The 20563-nt window shown below is 39.6% G+C and overlaps 1 protein-coding gene across 3 annotated transcripts in view; it reads left to right on the top strand.

The window, feature by feature from the left end:
* The window catches only part of LOC107391254 (metabotropic glutamate receptor 4), a 270494-nt gene that overhangs the window by 123145 nt on the left and 126786 nt on the right, over positions 1-20563 (top strand). The gene's annotated exons all lie outside the window — the stretch shown is intronic.

Raw genomic sequence — 20563 nt, 5'->3', positions numbered from 1 at the left:
TGGAGACACCACACTGCGCCGGATGATTGCACCTGTTAGGTAGCCCAGCCTCTCGACTTCGTTTTGCTTGTTAAGAAATTTGACATTGGATTACTGGCTCCGAACCTTGGACTGTTTTGCTGGATTATGCCTTTGGATTTTCCCTGAACTCTGTTTGTTTGCTCTACTCAGGACACAACTCTTCACACTTCTCTCGCCGCTTGAACCTCAGATTTCCAGAACCACGTCCCATCCTCCTCTACGCCTGCCTGTTTATCTCCGCTGCCTCACCCGCCTCAGCCCGCTGAATTCCACCTGCGCTCACCTTGGCTACCCTCTTTCCCACACGCCGTGGACTACTGAATGGACTAACGCCAACGGCACACCTTCACTGGACTTACCAGTGCACTTTTTGTTCCATCTTAAGAAATAAAGAACTTTTCTTTTTACCCACCTATTGACGTCGTGTTGATTCTGCATGTCTTGGGTTAAACACCTCCCGCGAGTCATGACATCTTCATAATGCTGGTAGAAATGTAGCTACAGCTGTGAAGTAGCCTGTGGGTGTTATTTTATGATACCTAGTATTTATTTTACTGTATCCCGTTCTCTGGACCAGAGCGTAGACCTGTGGTCACAGACAGGCTGCAGTCATTAAACTGGTTAACATGAGGTCAGGTGTCACACTGTTTTCTGAGTGTTTGCAACACAGTTCTGAATTTAAATACCGGTAGTTCTTTTGACATAGTTTGCTCAAGTCATTTTGAAGTTCCTGTTTAGTAATAAATGTAAAGAAAATTCGAATCTGGTTTTTTTTCATTTAAGCTGCAGTTTTACAGACTTTAATAAACATAAACACTAAATACAAGCCAGACACTGAAAGCTGAGGTTGTTCTGAAAACAGGAGCAGAGTTACAAACATTTTACACTTTTATTACAATTTTAAAGCCATAAACAAAAAAAATACTTGTTATATTTATGGTCATAAGAGGGTTAAACGTGATAAATTTTCCGCCTCCCACAAAGAGATGGTAAAAGTGAATGTGAGCATAATTATATACATTTTATTACTTTATTAAGTATTTTTTATTATTGACTATTACTCCAAAGAGTTCAGATGAAGGCAACTGGACTTCTTTGGTTTCTTTAAAACATTTCACTTCTCCTCTGAGGAGCTTTGTCAGTTCTAACTGGAACATGGGAGAGTCAAGCTCATAAGCTGTAGCTGTCTGTTGTTATTTAAAGAGCAGAAACTACTCTGAGTACCCCACCTCTCCATCTCCTGATGAGTCGTTAGCCTCTATTGATGGTGAGTCATCGTGTTGATTAGATGCAGGAAGATGTGACCTAGACTGAAACTGAATGAGATTCAAAAAAAGTTCTAATCTTTTAAACAACGCTGTTGGTCCTCTTGGTCCTTGTTCTGGTTTTCTAAAAGCCTGTGTTAAAAACCTTGGTGTGTTTTTAGACGGTTCTTTTAATCTTTACAGACAGGTGAGTGCAGTGGTCCAATCAGGTTTTTATCATTTAAGGCAGATAGCAAAGGTGAAGCCATACCTTCCTGCTAATGTCCTCGAACATGTCATCCACCTGTTCGGTCTTGCCGATTGGACTACTGCGACTCCCTGTATTCTGGCCTGGACCAGTCCTCCCCACACCGACTTCAGCTGGTCCAAAATGCAGCGGCCCGCTTGCTGACTGGAACCAGCAAGCGGGATCACATAACCCCGGTTCTGGCCTCTCTCCATTGGCTTCCTGTCTCTTACAGGATCCGTTTCAAAATTTTACTTTTTGTTTTTAAATCCCTTCATGGCCTGGCCCCAGTTTACATCTCTGAGCTGCTGTCCGCTTACGTCCCTGCCAGAACCATGAGGTCCAGCTCTCGAGCTCTTTTAACAGTTCCAAAAACCCGCCACAAGACTCGCTGCAACAGAGCGTTCTCTGTGGTTGGGCCCAAACTGTGGAACAAGCTACCTCTCAACATCAGGACCACACAGAATCTAGACCATTTTAAATCCCTTCTTAAGATGCAATTTTTGATTTGGCTTTTAATGCAGGTTGACTTGAGCATCTTAATAGTTTTTAACAGTTTTTATCACAGATTGTGACTGTTGTGTGCTCATCTTATTTTAGGTTTTTATTGTTGATTTGTTGTATCTTTTTTTGTTTTACCTTGTACAGCGCTTTGGTGTAGCTTTGCTGCTGTAAATGCGCTCTGTAAGTAAAATTGACCTTGACCTTGACCAAAGCTGCATTATTGGTTCTGGAAAGGTGAAATCTAAGCCCCGCCCCTATTTAAAGTGGGGTTTTCACGTTTTGACATAGATAGCTTATTTTACTCCTCTCTCAAATCATCTATTTTCTCTGTCCAGAATGTGGACTTTGTCATCTTCAAAGGTGTGTCCCTTGTCCTTCAGGTGAAGGTGGACTGCAGAGTTTTGACCTGAAGAGGTGGCTCTCCTGTGTTGTGTTATGTTCTTGTGTAATTGTTGTTTAGTTTCTCTAATGTAAACATCTGGACAGTGCTCCTACACTGGACTGCATAAACGACCCCACTGAGCTTCTGTTTGGGTGTTTTGTCTTCTGGATGGACCAGGTTCTGTCTGAGGGTGTTGTTGGGTATAAATTTTACCGGGATGTTGTGTTTGGAGAAGATTCTTCTAAGTTTCTCTGAGACTCCTGCCACGTATGTGATGATGGTGCCTTTGTCTAAAGGGTGTTGTTAGGTTGGTAGCAGAGCTCTCATGTTTAGTGTTAAGTTCAGTGAGATCATGGAATGGGATCAAGAATTTCCTACTAACAGGAAAAAGATCTCAGCTAACATAGCTGTAGATCACAATGGATAAGTCTCTGTGGTTGCATATATTTTACTACCTCTTACTAGAGCTGTCTTTAGTAAGCACAAAATATCTTTGGTTGTACACCTGTGCAATAGCAATACAGTATCTTGATTTCTGTTGAATGTACTTCCTGAATGAGTGATCTTTTCAGGCTAAAATAACAAAATGACAAATACAGACAGAAGGACGACTTCTTTCTTCTTTTATAATGCGTTGCATCACCACCTGGTATCAGAACAGGACTCGGTATTGGAAGATAATCAAAAATCAAACAACTTGGACTCGGATCAGGGGCAAAAATGTGGTTGTAACATCTCTAGATATAAGTCAGCTTTAAAAACTAAAACTATTATTTATGAACTAACATTAACACTAATGACACTAATTTATATATTTTTATTATGTTGTTTGAACCCAACTTATTGGATTGCTCTATAAGTGCCCCTTTTTTTACTTTGAGCACCCGCCCCGTCAAAGGTCTCTGCACGGCACTGGGCAGGACAGGCAATAGCTTGGGCTACAAGGGGCACACGGAGGACCGACAATCTCTGCCGGAGATTTCCCATCGATGAATCAAGCCGCCATGCATGCAACACAAACAATCAATGGCAACAAAGTAGTCACGCCGTGCTGACGTTTTAGCCATGTGATTAAAGTTTGCACCAGTTTTCACAGATTTCTGTGCACATCGGTAAAATGAAAGACGTGACACAGAAAAGGTGATTAACTGTTTTGAAAGATAACCTGTTAAACTGTCACTCTCACAAGAGAGGTCTCTCCATGGCTTTGGCTGCTTTGTTGAGGTAATCCCTCATCAGCATCACGTCATAGAGGTTTGCTGACACTAGTCTGCTTTTACAGATATCCACATCACTGAATGCGTCGTGCCATTGGTATTTCCATCATTCGTTATAGTAAAATAGAAGTGGGTACTTCACTTCTAGTCCTTCACTCACTGCAGGATAAATGCAGGTACTTGACTTTGTTGTGACCTGATTGGCTTTGAATGCATACGAAATCATAATAAAATCCTTCAGCAGGAAAGTAAACAACAGGGCATAATTACCCCAGTAAACAAGTGTGTCCTTGTTAATAACAATACATTATTAATCAGTTCAGACTGCAGACTGATCGGGCGTCTCATTCTGAACAGAGACGCTGTTTTAAATTCAAACAAGACGAACGACAATCAGGTACAGCATTCCTCAGAATGATGTTTAATTGGTTTCTAGACTTTACTAAACTTGCAGTCTGAAATAGTGAAGCGGCTGCTATTGTCCCATGAATAGTTTTATGATAGAGAGTTGCTTTTAACACTGATGGCTTCTCAGAGGGCAGACAGTTGAGAAAAATCTGCTTCCACTTGTGTTTTCTGGCTTTTAGAAAAGAAAGTTGCGTCCCATTATAACAGTGGGGTGTTCTGTTTAATTTCAGAATTTTAGATGAAACTGATGTAGGAGGTGAGATGGGATTAGACTTACTGTTGATGATTTATTCTATGATAAGAAAGAGAAACGCTGTTGGAATCAGATGGTCTCATCCGCTGAAGGAGGGAACTCCAAATCCTCCGTGCCATGCATTCATTTCTTTTAATTCAGTAAGGAGACGCTTAGTTTTGTGTCCTACTATTTTCTTTAGAAATGGTAATTTGAATACAGAATATTTTAAAATATCTGCTCCTTCAGGAAATAAAGGAAAGAGAATGTATGACAGCTGGTGGCTGGAGCCAATGTGACATTCTTGCAGATCGTTAAGTTAAATATGCACTAAACAGACACTGTGACATGATGATGAATATTGTTATGAATACAGAAACACACATTTCTCAAGGTGCATCATGGTGCATCCCTTTATAACAACTTAATTATTTACAGTTGGTGGTCTGTAATGCATGACATACATGACAATAATCCAGTCGGTCGGTCTGTATGAGAATAAAAAAGAAAAAAGAAAAAAAAGAAACTAAATCAAAACCTGATTCCAAGACCAGAAATGGAGATTTTTAGTTAAAGGTGTAGAACACTGAAAACCCGTATTTTATTGATTATTTCTGATTATAATAGGTCACTCTGAGATTTTCATGCAGTTTCCTACACCTGTCTCCTGCATTAGCTTCTGATAGAAAATACGGTGAAATGCCTGAAAGGTCTACATCACACTGTCAATGAACATTCATGGACTCGCTCACCTTGACTTGTGACGGGGAAGGCTGTTGTTGGTTTAGCATCCAGGAAACACCCGAGAACGTTTCGATTAGCAGAAGCTAACCATTAACATTAGCAACCACACCACACAGCAGAAGCTCCTCCAGGCTTGTGTTGTTTATGAAGATAAAACAACAACGATACAAATCAGTATGACTTACAAGGCATTCATTCTTACCAGAGACCACTGCAAATGTATTGATCAAATGAGTGAAGCGCACTTTCAACACTATAACTTTGTCATTTTTAGGGTAAAAAAAATAAACGTCAATATTTTGGAACAATATTGTCCCAAATAAAAATTTGTCATTCTCTCTGTTCACTGGTCCTTGGCCCTGTGGTTGGGGAACTCTGTAGTAGGAAGAAGAATTAGAAAGTCATATCTGCTTTCAGTGTGAACAAAGGAGCACAAAAACATTACGGAATCTACATTATGGCCAAACTTGATACCCATACGTCATATATCATTTAGGATATTGCAGATATTTCTGTTGAGGCTCTCAGCCTTTACTTCACTTTGATGCTCAGACATTTCCAATCCAAAAACTTCCTGAATGTCCTCCCACTTATAGGCAGCAAATCCTGGTGATGCTACATTTAACAGAAATACACATAGAGTACCTATTTGACTGACTATCAGTAAAGATGGGTCACAGTTTGTTCTGCATCTCAATGTCCCAACTGAAGGATGAGAGATGAGCGGTGCATCAGCCACCAAGAGATTAAAAACAAAACCCAAAGCCAGAAAAAAACAAACTAATATTGTTGGTTGAACCATTTAAACTGCAACATTTTAAATAAAACAATCACTTATGCAAAAGAAAGTATTAAAAATATTAAAGGAGGTATTCAAAAGCCATACTTAGATAGTGTTGCTAATGAAGCCGGAGACTCTTCATAGCTTTCCCCTGTTAACAACATTAGCCCTTTAGTCTCTTTATTCTATCCAAACTTTAGCAGCATTAGCTGAAACCTGAGCTGAAAAACAGGACCAAAGGTGCAGAGTAACAGCTGCACCTCGACATGAGAGCTGTTTTCATTTTGACAAATTAATGACGCTGCTGGTGAATGTGAATGTGGTGTCATTTATCATGTTTTGATGTTGCTCCCCCTCCCCCTCATCTCTATTATCTCCAATTTAAAAGATACCTGTCCTCTGGGCATCTGTTGGTGTGACTGCACACACACACACACACACACACACACACACACACACACACACACACACACGCACGCACGCACGCACGCACGCACTCACACACACACACACACACACACATTTTGTCTTAATGACAGATGCAGCAGCGGACCTGATATCTGCATCACTCGGACAGATTAAGCTAATTTGCAGACAGAATATTGTGAGCAGCACCCTGACCTTTATGGGCCATTCCCATCTGTACCGGGTCGGCCCGGGCCGGGTAGAGTAGGTTGTTTACATATCTGGGTGGCCTGGTATTTTTCCGGGCCAACCAAGGCTCATTCTCAGCCCTCTTCTCGAGGGGGTCTGCTTCAGGCCGACCAGGGCCAACACACCCACTGCTGACAGCAAATTCACACCTTCCTTTAGAGCAAGCCTCTGATTGGTGGGTAGAATCTGCCCACATGGGCTTAAGACAAGGATGTGTGGAATCAACCAGGCCAGGCTGGGGCCGACTGGGGCTACCCGGCCCGGGCCGACCCGGTACAGATGGGAATGGCCCATTAGTCTTTGGTGAAAAGAATACCAAATATTTCCTTTTTCGGGTTATCTCACGAGCGTCGGGTTATCTCATGAGCGTTGCAGTTGTACTAAAGCAACATTACTTTCACATTAAAGAATTTTGTTATTAAAATCCAAAACAGGCACATTTATACAGATATTTTCTTAAGCATCAGGAAGTGCTGAGTCTGCATGCCTGCAGAGTACATAAGCCATCTGAAATCAGTATGAATTAACACATACAGAGCCAGGGTTTGAACCAGCAACCCTCTACAGGACTGACTCATAACCCCTAAGCTACTGTAACCCATATCATGATCATAAAACATAAACATGAGTCGCTGTAGCACAACTCTTCTTTTCTTCATGTTTAGCGCTGTTATGAAAACATGATCCAACAGCTTAAATCCTTGGGATTTACTCTTTAGCCATCCGTTTGTGACAATTCATCGATGAAGTCTAAACAAATGTGATCCCACTCACACTCAACAGGGATGATGAAACAGCTCGACTGTTTTAGATGCATTTACATAAACACACATCTGTTTAAGTCATGCTAACATGAATGCATTTATTCAGAAGCTGAACATTCTGGATATAACTGAATGTTTCTCCACCAGTGTGAGGATCAGTGAACTTTTCTGTAACTTTGGTGGAAACCACATCAGGACTTATATCAGGGTTTCAGTAGGCCCCTGTGACCGCCTGTTAGACACAACACCAGAAGGTCTGGTCGTGGGGAATGATGCAAAATCTGTTTCACTAAATTAGACGAGATTTCATCACTTTATATGCACGTTTGACAAAAGCAAGCTGAACTTTTCAGAAAGAGAAAACTTATATTTGATAATACATATTTTAAAAAAGAAATGACATTAGAAAAGCTCCTCTTTTGCATCTTGAATATAAATAAATGTTGGTGATTTTTTTCCTGTCAGAATACTTCTAAAATCTCATCATTTCTAATCCACATCACAGCTTTTTTTGTTTTTGTTTTACACAACAAACACCCAACAGTGACAGAAATGAGCAGGAGCTGCACACCTGCAGGCCTAATGAGAGACGTGGGGTGACATTTACTCTACCCATCTTTGAATTTCCGAGTTTCAGAGCTGAAAGCATCTCTGTGACTTCTGCTGTAACCACAGGGCTTTAGGATCTGAACTGTTGTGAACAAATAAACAAATGCTCTCATGCTGCAACTGCACCTACTCACCAGTCAAATCCAGCATAATAAAAAAAACAACTTGTCAGCACATAAATAAACAAATTTATCTGCTAATGTATCTGCTCCATCTATTGTCAAAGTCTGAAGAGTCTATGTTTCTGAAAACACAATCTGGACTTGTTCTGACATAGATGATCAGCTAATTTCCATAAATTAACACTTAGCATTATTGATGAGTGCATAGTAAAGTTCAGCTAATGTAAACAGTGTTGAGTTATGATTTGGAATAAATGTGCAGTCGTGCACTCCCTGGAAAGGATTTATATTCTCTAGCCTTCAGCAGAAATATCGGCAGAGCTGTCGTTTGTTTTTCCTCGGCTCCCCAGTGCACTATTTACCAGCTGGGAGGAAGTAAATCTCTGCATATTAATCAATTAATCAAACAACAACCCACAGTTTACTAGAGACGGCCCCTAAAATCACACAAATATACTCATTAATGCAAAAACACAAACAAATTAGCTTTAGTTAAATGATGTAACCTTAACAGATTAATATGCAAATGCTGATTTGAGCAGGAAAACGTTTTCCTCTAGTGGAAGATGCCTTTCTGTGTAAACAATTTGCATTCATTAACCAAATCCTAAAGTTTAACACTTTGTTGACTTAGATACTGAATCAATGACAGCTGGGAACACACAAACAGATTAAATATTTGAAAATTAGAAACGTGTCATCAACAGAGAAAAGTTCAAACGTCATGAACTCTCTGAAGCTGCAGTCAGAACGTGTCTGCAGAAACACACCAAGGATTTCTGGATCAGAATAATATTAGACACAACATTTATGACTTTATTCTGCTGATTTAACACCCACAATCTGTCCTGGTTAACATTTTTTTCTATCCAGTGGTGTAAAGAAGCTGATGTTCCTCAAACAACCTGAGAAAGAAAAGGAGCTGGCTGCTCGACAAAGATTTTTGGCAAATGAAAGAAAAGGAGCAGCTGCTTGTCTTACAAACCAAACAGAAAAAAGCCAAGGGATGAATTAAAATAACAAATTGTGAAAATGTGTTTAATTTGGAACATGTTCTTCTTTTGGACCCACACAAGTGTTTTAAAACTAACAAGAGGATACACTTGATAAGTGATGAAACTTGTCGTCACACAGGGTCGGCACTTGCTCCTCCGGGGGACGGGGCTGGGCTGGCTTGGTCACCCCATGCTAGCAGTCCCTCGCGGGGGTTGCGGTGGGCTCTTAGGGCTTGAGGTTGTCTTGCTCTGGGCTGGCCTGTATAGGTGGAAGCAACAGTGTGCCAGGCTGGGGGCTCCAGCCTTGGTGTCTCCTCATGGGTTCCCTTTAGATGGGGGCTGGTGCCTTGACACCCTCTGGCTGGCCCCCCTTCTTCCCTGGGCTCAGGTCTGTCCTCTGGGCTGGCTTAATGATGTACTTCTCCTGGTGGCTATCAGTTCCTGGGGCAAGCATAGCTCCAGACTCTAGATTAGACCTGCACACACCCCACAGACACACGCTTCAACATATTCTAGTTGTTAGACACACACACACACACACACACGCATGTGCGCACGCGCGCACGCACGCACACACACACACACACACACACAGATGTACACTACTATAAATATGGCCAGTACCATCTAGCAGTTTCCATTTCAGTAATCTTGTAGATTTCTAATCACTTTTTAATATGACACCACTGTCTTGTCCTATCTGTCTATAGGTTGTTGCCTGTTTGTTGTGTACTGCCTGTTGTGTTGCTTCAACTGCCAGGACAGAAAAGGTTTAAAAAATAAAATACAAAAAAAGTTATTAAACAACAACAGGCCTCTGAAATGGTAGATCATTTGTCAAAAGTAATTAGATTAGATTGAAATGTTTGTGAATAATTGTTTTTTCTTTGGAAAAAAAGTCACTATCAAGCAATCCTAAACTTTTGAGTACTCGATATCTGGAATCTTTCAAATGTGACAGAAGTTTTAGGACAAACATTTCCCAGTGATATGCAGATGAACAAAGTTGAAATAGTATCTCAAACTGGATTACTTACAGCTGTGCAACATGTGGTGGCACTGAACAATGCACAGGTAAGCACTGGATCAGTATTTAGCTTTGTGCAAGGGGCTGATGAGTCGGCTTCTATCTGACAGCCATTGATTTTTAACAAATAATTTAATGTTTGTAGGTCTGCTTCTATTGAAAGATTCTGTTATTTAGAGTCATTTGTTTACTCTCTGTGACTCATCGTTTGGTTCTGCAGGAATGTTAAAAAAACAAAAACAAAGAACAAAATATCTTTTTTAAAGACAAATTTACAAGGTAATAATTAGAATTTAATGCTGCGTTTGTTTGTTTGGTTGTATGATTTTAATGGAAACCAGGATTAGATAGTATTATTACCATTTGAGCCTGATCTGCCTGGTTGCAATTCCCTTCTGTGTCTCATAGTTTAGAACGTTTTTCACTCATGTTGGTCTCTTATAGCAGCAAGGGCGTTGGTACTGTTGGTTGTGTGGGTCACTGTTATTCAGTTTGACGCAGCTGGTGGCTGAAGATTTGTTATTGAATAAAATAATTGTTGAGACTTGTGATAGTCACTGAGTAGTGATACTTTTACTATTGAAATACACGAAATTCTTCAATAATATGACCAAAGTTACAAATCAAACTTCAAATTAATTGAGTTGTTCTTCCTGCTGAAGTTGCCCAGTGGCACCCCTAAGGGGTGGCCAGGGGTGGCCATGGCCATGCCTAGAAAATTTCTCTCAAACCATAAATTCATCTTATTTTTTCAGGACATGAATGTAAAACACAAGAAAAATCTATGCAATTGAAGAGTAAAAAAATTATCAGAAAAAAATATTGTTTCTTCTGCTCACCATGAATGAAATAAAACAATTATATCTCCATATTTTTTGTGAAGACAGCAACAGGTGAATTTCACAAAAATATTAAATTCTAACCTTAATTAGAAAAAACATTTGAAATAGCTGACATTTATTTTTCTGAATGGTTTGTGTTTCTCAAATTTGAGTTAGGTGTTTTGGATACATCTTGTTTTTTAATAAAATATATTCAAGCTAAACTCTCCCAGAGTTACCACAAGGACCCATTTAGTGTGCCACCCCGAAGTTTTCTTTGGCCCCATCTGGCCACCCTCATCAAAATGTTCTGGAGGCAGCCCTGGAGTTGTCTTTCTTATCCAAACAGAACAAATGCTTTTAAAGTTTTAGCATTTAAATAATCAGAAAACTGATGTTTCTTGCTGTTAAATATTTTATGAGGATGCTTTGAGAACTATCCTGCTATTCAAGTTCTAATGGCCTAATAGAAGTACGGGACATGCATTCCAGAGTGCATGTTTTCTATGCACCAATGTGTGTGTGTGTGTGTGTGTGGATGGGGGTTCTTTTGCTTCTTGCAGTGCAGCATGATCTGTCACTTAGATAATCTCACACATAAAAGGGAAGGAATGCAAGCTATCTGCCATTTTCTGGCCCCAAACTATTCCCTATCTAACCCACGCACCACCGAACTCTAAGATACACATAGCATAATTGAAAAATTCAGAAAAAAATCATACATCAGATTTATTTTAAGTCATGGTCACAGGGGTATTACCAAAGTTCAGATAACAGCAACCCATGCAGTTCTTTGACTCGGCATGCTGTCGGTGCTGGAGCTTAAATCTCAGTTGGAGATGAGATCTAAACCTTTCAGACAGCACTGCAGTGGCCCTGCTACTTCCATCATTTAGAAGTTTTCAGACGGAAATGATTCTGTCATGGAAGTGCCATTAGCTTGGATACGCTTGGGATATGTGGCTCAGGGGATGGATGATGGAGCCTGCGGTTACTTTGATCCAACAGCCAGTTTCTGGAGCCCTGGGATGAGAATGTGTGAAGCAGCAGTCCCACACTGAGGGAGTTTGAGACCCAAGCTGCAGTAAGACTCCCCCCACTGTGTAACTTTACATAAAGCAAGATAAGATTAAACCCAGCTTTGCTAGATATTACAGGTTTAGAGTGCAACTCCTCTTTAGCTTTACATAATTATAGCTTTAGTTGTATTCACAGCTCTTCTCTGTGTTCCTACAGAAATATCTGCTGTTGGCGGTTTAAATCTTTTAGGCTCACACGGACACATATCATTTGTTTTAAGTTCACACCAAAGATTTACTAATTAAAGTAATCCTCACACATCCCTGTGGACTTTTATTTACTGCAAATGAAGCTTGCATTACTTTTTCTTTATATGCAAAGAACAAATATTATATACAGTAAAAATGGTAAAAGCAATAGTAAAAAAGACTAAATGATTCTGTAAAAACATTTCTAAGTGAGAGTTCTCCTCCTCTTCCTCTAATGTCCCCAAAACAACCAGCTAGGTTTGCTGCAGTTAAATAAGCAGGAACTGAGAGGAACTGCTTAATCATTTGTGACAAGAAGCTTTTCTTGTTGTTCAGAATCATCATGAAGTGAAAAACCTTCTTGCAGATTTTCTTCTGAGAATATAATGAGAGAGGTGCCCTACTTTACCAAAGAATCTATCTTTTGTGGCGCTCACATGAAAATCCAGACAAGACAAATATAGATAACATAATTAAATCAAACTGTAAAAAACTGGAGCTCACTTATATGAGCAGCTCTAAATGGTGAACTGGGTACTGAAAGGCAAAGCCCCGGGAGCATTTGAAACATACATTGAGAATGATTTTATTTTCGTGGTCTGTGCTGGATGTGATGCTCTGAGGGGATTTGTATGTGGGCCTGACATACAGCATTCCTAATTAGAGCTTACGTGATGAAGGAACTCCATTTTTATCTCCTGTTTCCTTTAGAAAAAGCGCGGACCCCAAATTATACAAGTTCAAATCAAGTGCCATCTTTTTTCTGACATACTAGTTTGTTGAAAAAAAAAAGAGAATTTTCATCAAATATCCAGACAGGAAGGACCTCTGAGCAGTTTGACTCATGCTCAGGCAGGAAGTGGCTTTGGACGATGTTTGGACACGTCTGAGGCACAACTACACCGATCAGAATAACAGAAAACTCTACAGTCATTTTTTATGAGCAGAGACACCGAAAGACACTATTAGCTCTGGTTCTATGTGGTCCACAATTTCATATTTTAACATTCAGAAAATCAATAAAACATAGAAATAATAAAATAATAACAATGATAAGGCTGTGAGTTGATGGTTGTCTTTTCACCTCCATCAGCTGTTAAGTGTGTTGGTATAATCAGAAATTCCCTGCCATGCTGGGCCACACACTGGTCAAAATCAAGGAAGAAACACAGTAGCAACAATGAATCTGTTTGCGTTCACGACCTCTATAAGAAAAACTAAAACCCTAAACTTCAGTACTTTTGTTTGAAATGTCAATTTCTGCAAGAGAAAGGGCAAATTAACTAGAAACCAACACATAACCAGACTTATTTTATGTAGCATGTATATTGCTTTTAAAGTTTGCATTTGACTACTGCTAGTGTGAACACAGTTGACCCCCGGGGATAATAAACAATCTTGAATCCAAGCAACACATCTCTACTTGGTTCTTATGCTTATTATTATGAATTATGATTTGTTAAATAACTGTTGCGATGTGGGAACCATAGAAAATACAACGATATGATTTTCAGCTACACATATTTGCACGTGGCCCTGCGTATACTCCTGTTTCTCCAAAAGGTGAAACAACAATCGAAACATTTAAAAATGATCCACAGCTCTTTTCATGTCTGTCAGTTGCAGTCATGTGTCTATATTTATTGGCTTAATGGTAAAAGCCAACATACAATCTTAATGTGATGTAATGTGACAGATATGTTCTTACTAGCTGTTAGCACATCAGTCTTTTTGCACAATACTCTGTTTCTTTGAACAAAGGCCATTCAGGAAGCAAAATACAAACAATTGCTAATGTAACACAGAAATGCTTCTTAAAATGATGATTATATTTCCCTAATATAAAAAATAAAAACACAAAGTACATATCATGTACACCCAAAGATAAATAACAATAAAAAATAGAACATGTGTGAAATATGAAAGTGGAACCAAGACAGTGAACACCTGTAAGTTCTTCAGCCTTGGTTTTGTTTCTTTGTGGCAGGTGTCATCGCATCAGCTGTTATTAATAAAATAACTGCTGCTTGCACTGCAGCAGCTTGTCTGTTGGAGGTAGTCAAAGGCTCCGAATGCTGCAAACTAATAGCTTTCATTTGGTTCTGACAGCTTGGTATTTGCAGGTCCCCTTGTACTGATAGACGGCATAATTTAGAGTCATTTGTCTTTGCTGTCTGTTCTGTATGTTGCTTTCTTTTTTTTGTCTCTGCAGAGCTGTGAAATAACAGAAAATAAATTGGATGTTATAAGTGGCAGATGTTACTAAATCTAAGCAGATTCTTGTAGAATAACATTTGCTTCTGTATGAATTCATGTTATGTTGGTAGATTTTTGTGGTTTTAAGGAGAAGAAAATTGCATGGGGAAGATTTTGTAGTAAAATTTGAATTCTCTTTTTGACTCTTTAATGCCAACTACGAATGTTGCTGCTTGGGGAAAAAAGAAGTTACGGGCTTGACACACATATCCGCACTGATAATAGCTAATCAAATCATCTGTCCAAGTATTCCTGCGGGATTGCAGATGAGGGCAGTTTGCAACCATCTCAAGTAGAGCGATGAAGAGACTTATGTGGAGTGTGATAAAAGGATTTGCCGTGTTGAGGAACTTCACTAAACACCTCAACAAATTCCCTAGTCGCTGCAGGTGGAAAGACGTGTGCATGAGTGATAACCTTCATAAAATATGCCGTTTCTGTCAAAACCGCCTGGAAACAAAAGACATCTTGTTGTACAATGCCAGCATGAGTTTCAACCTCAGTTTAATGTCACAAAAGATTTTAGACTTCATTAATCTCATTACGTTACTTCCTGCTGAGAACAAGCATCAATAAGGCTGACACTTTTTTATATTTCCTTCATGTCCGAGCATCAAACCTTTTGGATGCAGAAAGAAAAAGTTGCCCTGGAAAATTATCACGTAATACCAGGCAACATGACCGTACATGACTTACATCGGGCCAACATGCTTAACACTTAATGATCCTGCAGCTTTTTCAAATTTCTGGGCATTTCCACGTCAAACATTTGCTACATAAATAAACTACCAGAGCACAAAGGTGAGCAGTGATTGCATCTTATTAATGAAAAACTGTGCCAGGATGACCTCCCTAGCTGCTTTTGTATGAGACTGAAAAATGTGTCAAGGACAAAGACTCCTTTTCATGTTTATTTCACAGGCTATAAGTCCTATTTTAATTCAATTTAAAGGCAGCATCAAACTGAAAGTGGTGCACACTTATTTGCTCTACAGATTCATCCCAGATGTAGAACAACATTGATCACTAATCTTGTAAACAAAATATATCTGCATCAGATCTCAAAAGACTATGGTTGTTCATACACTACATTGATTCCTCAAAGCTGTCAGTAGCTGTCTCAATGATCGGTGAGTCCTGGTGCCCAATGAGCAAAGCTATGAGTAGGTTTTGGCTTCTGTTCTCCATGTTCTACTAAAATACCAGAAGAGGTCTATTTTCAATTTATACTTCTGAAAAATGACTTTGGTTATCATGTAACTCTACTATGAGAGTTTGAAAAAAAGCCAATGCCATGGAGCTTTGCAACCAAGTGTGAAGCATCAACGCCTCTAAAGTTGGGGCCACTGCTCTCAAATGAAAAGGATGGATTGCCTTCTCCGGGTCAGGAAAGAGGTCCTACCTCGAGTGGAAGAGTTTAAGTATTCTGTGGTCTTGTTCATGAGTGAGAGAAGGCTGTAGAGGAAAATCAACAGGAAGACTGAGGGCAGTGTCTGCTGCGAGGAGAGTAAATCTGTCATGGTGAACAGGAAGCTGAGACAGAAGACAGAACGGTAATTCCAACCCTCATTTACGGTTATGAAATCTGGGTAATGGCCAAAAGAACAGGGCCTCTCCACCAGATGCGTAAGCATCATGTAACACGTGTGAAGTGTAGTATGCATTGATTAGCTGCTGTTAAAGTTAATGGGTGTGTTTCAAAATGGCTGAAAAGAGGTACATTTTGGATGTTTCCCAGTAGCACAGTGTTACATCTCTACCTTAAAGTCTATTTTTTATGCGTTTCACTTCCAGAACACAGCAAGCTCAGCAATTCAGATCAGGCTAGACAGGAAGTGAAATATGACAACAGTGCCAAACATCCATAAACTTTCATAATAAAAGTTGTGCAGATTTCTAGTTACTTATCTTGTAAAAAAAATAAAAAATCAAAAAAACAACAATGATACTTCCATAGCCAAGGTATACAGAACAGAAAAAGAAAAAACAGACCAGTTTAGATGCATTTCATCATCTTTCTTCTTGCATGATCATGCATGATCAAATATCTTGTAATTTTGTGACCTTACTGTATGAGATCAGCTGTGGAGAATGCTTCCGCTGCCAATTCACGTCTGTAACTGCTTTGTGAGATGAGAAATGCTGCTGAGTTCTTGAGTAAAATGTATTTAATAGTTACACAACAATTACATGTTCAGTGGAAAAGCCCAGTTAGAGACTGAGTTAGGAGCTCTGGCAACCAGGAGGGACTTCAGGTTGTTGCTTAGAGGGGCAGTGGGTTAGGGTGATTCTTCAAAGTTTGCATTAGGTTAATGTTGCAAAAAACAAGAGCTGGGTGGTGCCCAGGGACCGCAAAACACCTTTTGCTCTGCCTCCAGTGTGAGTGCTGTTTGGTATGTTGCTATACCAAAATTTTAAGAAGCTGAACCAGTTCTGCAGATCTAAGAACATGCAAAGAATTTCAAAAACTTCCTTTAAAGATTTTTGCTGACTTTAATGAAATGCAACACTTACACATGCTTGGTGTGGGAGTAAAGAGTAAATCTGGGAGTGCCAGATGAGACTTTTAAAATTGGCAAAGTAGTAAACTGTACAGGACTTTGATGGATAGTCGGGAAGTGGGATGTAGGTTTTTTATTTTTTTATGTTTTTTAGGGGGGAAATCTCATTTTCTCCACGGTAGCTTAAGGGACCACTAAACTCATTCAAACATAAATGTAATCAAACATGTCATGGCTCTTTGCAGCTGTAGAGGGATCTCTCTGACCCATGCACCAACACTAACTCTCTCTATATTCCCCTTGCTCAGATCTTCACCAGGTCTTAATAAAAAGATCACAAGATCATACAAAATCTAGTGAGGAATAAAAAAACTACACTTGTAGTTTCCTGTCTCTGAACAGTTTTTATCTGTGTCTTAAGCTTAGATTAGACTGTTAAAGTGTTCACTTTTTTGTTGTTATATTACGGACTAGTAGTGAACATGACTCTGTCATCACATCTCAAAACAAGAGCTGCTCATTCACACTTTAACCCTTATTTTGGCTTTCAGAGCCTTTGTCCATTTATTTAGTAAAATCATGCAAAAACAATGCTAGTCTGAAAGTTAATGTGCATTCTGGGGACAGATTCACCTACAGATATAGATTTTTTTACAGTTGCATCTAATAATAGCCTTTAAGTGAACCAACTCAGTCAAATATTTGCAGCCAGAAGACAAGCTTTGAAACTCGAGAAAGCTCCGATCAGATGTTTTTTGTAAAACATATTGATTTCAGCCATTTCTCTATCGAACTGAATTCCAGCAGTTATTATGTTGCTGCCGGTTCGGAAAATATAGACTGAGCATGTAAAGAACATTTGGTTTTTTGTTCTGCTCAAGATGACAGCACTGCAACGTTCTGTACTATTTGCTGCGTGGTTGAACCTAAAACAGCCTGCTGCTGTTGATGTCTGCTCTATGTAACACGCTTTGAGCTCCTCCACGTGAAGAAAACATAGCTATACATGTTGTCTCTTGGAAAAACGGAGCCATGGGTGTGTATTGATTAGAAGGGTTTCTATTTCTAAGACAGCATGGCTGAATCTAAAAGACAGGAATCAAAAGCAGACAGAGATAAAAAAGACTGCTGTCAGGTGACTTTTCTATTATCCACCAGGATATCACTTTTTCTGTTTTATTAATATTCAATGTAATTGGAAAATTATGACGAACATTTGGCACGACAGAAAGAAGTGAATCCCTAGAAGTGTTATTATTTTAATCTGAGTCCTCGTTGTCACTGTGACAGCGGCTGCCATGTGACTAGCTTTGCTGGTGCTTGTCAGATGCAATGCGTGGAAACATGTCTTGACACAAAGTGACAGGTTATGAAAACCCACTGGATGGACAGCGGGTCACTGTAGGGCGTTGAGTCTTAATCAATTATACAAGTGCAATAATGGAAATTGGTTTCTACCAACAGTCCCTATTTCTGGGTCAGTTTCAAAGGTAAAAATGTCTGCTGTGAAAATATTCCTGAGCATAACAAAGGAAGAGAGGTGTGAACAGATTAATCTTTGATTAAAATGTTTCAGTTACAGTGTGAGTGTGAGTAGAGGACAAATGCACTCAGGGAACGCGAGCTAACGTGAGAGCCATTACACACCTGGCACAGACAGCTGTCTGCTGAAAATGAATGTGATGAGTTCAGTTACATGGCTCTAATAACAGCGACAGGGAAAAGTGTCTACAATATGTCAAGTACTCCTTTATTTTTATTGTAAGGAATGTAGCATAAAGACATTTAGGCAACAGCAGAGGCAGTTACACAGGGATGCATTAGAAGTGAGGTTTTCCTGTAACCGTTGTTCTTTCGTATCATTTTTCAGAGCAAAATTTGTGTTCAGGAGGATTTTTCCAAAATAACTACAATTCTGAAAGCATAGAAAAAATAGAAATGTATTTATTTAAATAAGAAAGTCTCTTTTCGTGCATTGTCACCCCTCAGATTCATTTTTGCACAGTCTGGTATTTTAATATGAAACCTAAATGTGTCTTTGACACAATTTAAAAATAAATCACATTCTGTGAGCTGCACCTTTTTTCCTAAGCAGCCATCTCCTATGATCAAAAACATCTGTAAGCAATCACAAATTTGCTGTTACTCAGCTCATGTGGAAAAAGACAGTCTCTGCTTATATATAGCAGCCTGTTTAGCTGCAACATAAACTCGGAGTTGTTTGTTATCCACATACATACATTTTCAGGTGAGAAACCCCGATATCAACAAAGTATATGTTGAAAAGCACCATGCGGGAAAAAAAGACACTTTTCACAGACGGATGCACCAGAAAACAGACGCGAGTCTCAGTTCTGCTGCGCATCCTATAACTGGCAAAATATGTACAACAAAATAAAAACAGATTTTTTTTCAAAAGAAGGATTTTCTCAAATTGCAATTTCCCAGAACAGCTGCATGATAAATAATGTTTACCAACTGTCAATTACCATATGACGGGACATTACGAGCAGAAGTGGGATTGTGTGGCATGAATAGTGATGGAAAACATTCACAGGTTCACACAAAGGTCTCCTCCATCAAGAAAAAGTGACTAACACAAGGCTGGGAGGATTATAGGTGCCGGTTTTGTTGAATATTTTCTGCTTACTGATGAGAATGTGTGAAAAGCAAAGGTAATCTCAAAACAATGATTGCTGAAGCTTTAATGAAAACATTTGTGGTTAATAAGTCTCCTTTTGAAACCAGACAACGCATTTAGTCTGCCTCCTGTTACTTTCTGAGGCAGAGATGATGAAGCAGAGGTCCCCCAACATTTAATCACATCTATCCCTAACCAGAGTCAATAAGCAACTAAATGGAGCCTTGTGCTTCTTTAATCCTTCCTTTTATACTCTTCGTTAAGATCCCCGCTGCAGCCCTCAAGTATTTCATGAGTTACATTGCGTGCTGTAATTCCTCAGCTGTGTAACATCTGAGTGACGGGCTTTTTGTGGATTTGGGATGCACAGAGAAGAGCAATGGCCGGTATTGGATTTCACATTCCATCTGGTTCGTATATCAATAAGGCAGCTCTGTGACTTTGAGGTGATTGATTTGGTTTAAAGCAAAGGTCAGGTTTAATGACTTTAGTCTTATGCTAACCTTCGTCTGATCCAATATTAGGTGGAATTATCCTATGGAAACCATATGAATAATTATGTTAACTGTGTCTTTATTCTAAATGCATGAATGATTTTCACGTTCAGGCATTGTTTCTTCTACTTTCTTGCAAATGTGCAACAATCATTGAGTCTTTCCACAAAACCCTTTAACAGCAAGCCTAAGGATGTTACTACTTGTATGTGAGTATGAAGCTTATGGGAATGGAGCAGGGCTTTAATGATGAATGATAAATGACCCGCACTTGTATAGCGCCTCTCAGAGTAAGGACTCCAAAGCGCTTTACACTACAGTGTATCATTCATCCATTCACACACACATTCACACACTGGTGGTGATGAGCTATGATGTAGCCACAGCTGCCCTGGGGCGACAGAGGCAAGGCTGGCACAGGCGCCACCGGTCCCTCCGACCACCACCAGCAGGCAAGGTGGGTTAAGGCCCTGTCCACACGTAGCCGGGGATCTGCCAAAACGTAGATATTTTTCCATGTTTTGGCCTGTCATCCACACGAAAACGGAGTTTTTTCACACGAAAACGGATCTTTTTAAAAACTCCGGCCAAAGTGAAGATCTGTGTTTTCTCCGTTTTGGGTGTCTGCGTG

Source organism: Nothobranchius furzeri, chromosome 15 (genome assembly GCF_043380555.1).
Source record: "Nothobranchius furzeri strain GRZ-AD chromosome 15, NfurGRZ-RIMD1, whole genome shotgun sequence".
Classification (NCBI taxonomy): Eukaryota; Metazoa; Chordata; class Actinopteri; order Cyprinodontiformes; family Nothobranchiidae; genus Nothobranchius; species Nothobranchius furzeri.
Note: the sequence above shows the minus strand (reverse complement) of the source record. Positions and strands in the feature narration are given on the sequence as shown.